This window comes from Phalaenopsis equestris, unplaced genomic scaffold (genome assembly GCF_001263595.1).
Source record: "Phalaenopsis equestris unplaced genomic scaffold, ASM126359v1 Scaffold233625, whole genome shotgun sequence".
Lineage (NCBI taxonomy): Eukaryota > Viridiplantae > Streptophyta > Magnoliopsida > Asparagales > Orchidaceae > Phalaenopsis > Phalaenopsis equestris.
In genome coordinates, this window is record NW_018251566.1 from 1 (window position 1) to 4,157 (window position 4,157).

A 4,157-nucleotide genomic window follows, 5' to 3' on the forward strand; every position below is an offset into this window, starting at 1 on the left:
GTCAATATAGGGGAGCTCAAGGTTAGTTCCCATAGAACTACTTACTTTTAGGGTTGACCATGGGTGCTTGAGCTAGGGCACTCACTTTCACCCACTTGCACTCACACTCACTCAGAACCCTAAACCCAACATTTGTTGACTTTGACCTCTTGATCTTTTGGGAAACTCATGTAGATGTTCTCCTAAACCCACTAGCCTTAGGCTAGGGTTTAGCTAAAACCAGTACATAGAGGACTCGAATGGGGATTCCATTGGTCCATAGCTCATGTAGGGTGGTTGATACCACAACCCTATCAAAATACTCAGTTTGACCTTTCACCCCCAAAGCTACCCAAATTATCTAAACACTCCCAAATCTCAAATTTAGTCAAAATCCTCATATTCACCAAAAATATCCAAATTTGTTCAAAAATCATTTCAAACATTTTAAAAATATCCAAATTACCCAAAGCCACAAAAAATTCCAAATTTACCAAAATACCCCCAAAATTGCCAAAATTACAAAAATACCCTTGGCACCCCAAACTCTCCCAAAACATCCAACATTACTCCAAATGTCTCCAAAACCAATTTGGACCCTTCAATTGAACCCAGTATGGCCAATTTGACCATTTTGACCAAAACCCCCAAATATCCTTTAAAGGCCCAATTTCCCCAAATTCAACTCAAATTTCCATCAATTTGGACTCAATTTTCTTCAATATCAATGCTAAAATTAAATTAACCTTTCATATGACCAATTTAAATCAAATCCAAGCTTAAGTGGTCCATGCTTTGAGCCCAATTTTGGTATAAGTCCCAATTTTTGGCTACATGACTTAATCCCACCAAATTGAACCTCATAACCTACTCAATTTGACACAATTTATGATGAAAATTCTTCATAAAAATACTACACATCAACCTTGACCTTAAATTGGCCCTGGTGAGGCCTCAATTTCATTTAATTTTGACCTAAGTCCAAAAGCCCCAATTTTGCCCTAAATTGGACATACCTCAAAATCCCACCAAATTCATTACCTCAGCCCCAAACTTGGTACCCAATTTATGTTAAAAACTCTTCATGATGTTCTTATTGACCATTTTAAACAATCAATTTGGACTTAGCCCAAGCCTAGCCTAATCTAGACCCAAGTATAGCCCAACAAGCTTAAATTGACCAAATGATCAAAATCCTCCAAATTGAACCCTCAAACCAACTCAAAATCACTCCAAATCTTTTCTAAACTCTTCATTACAATCATCTACATCAAATTTATCAATTCATTAGGCTAATTGACATGGCTAGCCTAACTTAAACCCAACATGTAGCCATTTTGACCCAAATTGAACCCTTTAACCAAATTTGACTTAGCCATGTCTAGGCCACCAAGATAATGATACCACAACCACTAAGCTCCTTCTAAGGACTAGGATAAACCACCCTAAATCCATCAAAGCATTCTATGGACCAATGGATGCCCAAATTAAGGGATTTTAACCCATTTCTGGACTTAACTTGAAACATCTCCACCATCATCACTTACCATAGGGAGTTAACCATGATTAGCTACCCCATGAACTTCATGAGCTAGGAGGTGACCACTGCCTGGCTGGCCAGTCATCTTGGTGGCCAAGAAATGGCCAAACCTTGAGCCACCACCCATAAATTCAACCCAATTCAAACCTAGAGGCCAAATCAGCCCAACTACTCTTTAGGGCTTCTCTACCCTCCACATAAGCAATATCTCCACCCCCAATTGGCCCTGGCAGCCAGATTAGGAAATTTTATTTAAAGCTCACCTCCATGGCCAATAGAGGAGAGCTGAAAATTTTCTAAGGAAACTCTGTCGAATTGCTTCCCGAGGCTCCCTAGGACTTCCTCAGTTCAAGCCCACCATTTTCCACCTCTGGTTCCCTCTGTGAGAGTTCAATTTTGAGCTCAAAGGTTCAGTCAAACCAGAAAAGATAACCAAACCTCAGTTAATTGTGCGCACACCATCTCCATAGTGAAAGAAGAAAAAGCCTTATCAAACCCCCCTCACAGAGAGTCTCTACAGTAGACTTTCATCAACACCAAAATTTGGCCTTGATCGGCCTTGATCGAATATGAGTCTAGAACTTTCACCACAACCAGAGGCTCAATCTCTAGCCTCCTTGGACCTCCACGAACGTGTCGAACACCTCTGATTGAATCTTCCCTTCTCAGAGAAAAGGTATTGAACTTCCCCTCTTCCCGAGCATATGTTGATTCTCCATGGGATTAGGGTTAGTTTAATGGCATGTTTACCGTATGGATATGTTTGTCATACTAAGACGAGTCCATAGGATCAAACCCCATGAGATTTGGTTGAGTTTAGAGGGAGATCTTAAGGTTTTAGTGTGGACGGTTCTGAGGTTAGCCTACTTGGGACGATGACGGGGAGCCGTTCGATCACGCATTTATCTCATCAATAGCTGAGATCTATCCGAACGAACTCTTGGTGTGTACAACGTGGGCCGCATAGAATTCCAGGGTGGAAAGCGCAGCGAATGGGAGCGCGTCGCGTCGTCTTTCGGAGTTGCCAGGATCTTTAAAAATATGATATTTTTTGATTTATTTAAATGCCTGATCTTTAAAGTCTCGTATCTTTGCATAGAAAAATCAAAAAAATAAAGTAAAAATACTCTCTTGTTCAGTGAACAGAGGAGAACAATGTGGAAATGGTTTGAAGCTTATTTGATCCATAGTTTAATTTTAATTAACTAAATAGGGTTTTTAGCGTTTTAAATTTGATCCATAGTTTAATTATAGGGTTTTTAGCCTTTTTCACATTTAAAATATTTTATAATTAATTAGTACTCCAAAACTTAAAATAATTTTAATAATTCAAATAAAACTCAACAAATCTTGAAATTTGACCCAAATGTTTCTCGGGTCTAAGTCTACCTCGACTAAAAAATTCAATGGATTAGGCTTTGCCTTGGTTAAGTTGTTGAATTTTCTTTGAAAAATCCTATTTTTGCATGAAAATAAATATATATAAATTAAATTAAAATTTGAAAAATCACATTTTCACCTTTGTGTCTTAATTGACCCATGAGTAAGGTGAGATGAAAATTTCAAAGTTATTTGAATTAAATTTGATAAATTATGAAGTGATAGAGCCTTAAGGGCAAATGTGTAATTTTGGAAATTTGGCCTTGATTAACACTTAGGCTTAATTCAAGAAAGGTAAATGGGCAACCTTTAATCTTAATTAACATATTTGGATGATTGAAACACAAGTAAACCAATCTCACTTTTTCTGATTAAAGGATAAATTTGAAATTTCCTAGACGACGAAAATTTGGGAGTCTGCCAAATTGAATGATCCAGACTTAGGGGTATAGTTTTGGGTGTTAATAACTCAATAATTTAATACCCCTATCTGGTGTTCAAGTGGCATTCAAATGTTTTGATGATGAATTATTATCACTTAGACTTTTAATTTCTTAAAAATTATTAAGACATCCACTAGGATCTTAAGGGCTTAGTAGTGACCTAAGCTAAATCAAATTTGATTAAATGAGGATAAGAAAAGTGAATGTAACTAGAAATTGAACACCTTTAAAACACTACAAGCCCAAAATAAAGCTAAAATTGGCTAAGTGTCTTAATAACACTAACTTGCCCCTTTAAGGGTCTTCACCTACATAATTCTAAAATTAAATTACAAGTGATGATTCCCCTACTCTAAGGGATAATGGAAAAATCAATGTTCACTAAGCAATAGAGGTATTTATAGGATGAATTATTAAGCAACATAATAAGTTCAAATGAGCTTGAGACTTTTCACCAGGGAGTGAGGGGGAAGCATCAACCTGCTTCTTTCTCCCGACCTTTTGGATACCTCAGAGGTCTACTAAACCTAACATGATTTGCTTAATGAAATCATCCTTAGTAAAATTAATAGGTGCTCACCAAGATATGATTTAGGATTTTGGTAGATCACCAGAACCTTATTTTTTTGTTTTACATAAAATTCCCTCACATGCATTTTGAGTTTCAAGTCGTGAAACGAGAAGACACGCCAGATACGCTTTTATAGTTTACAATACCATCTTTTCCCATACTTTTTCACACTGTACTTTCATGCTTACAAAACTTGCATGTTAAACAATGATGCCACCCTGCATGAAAACCAAAACTGATAGGA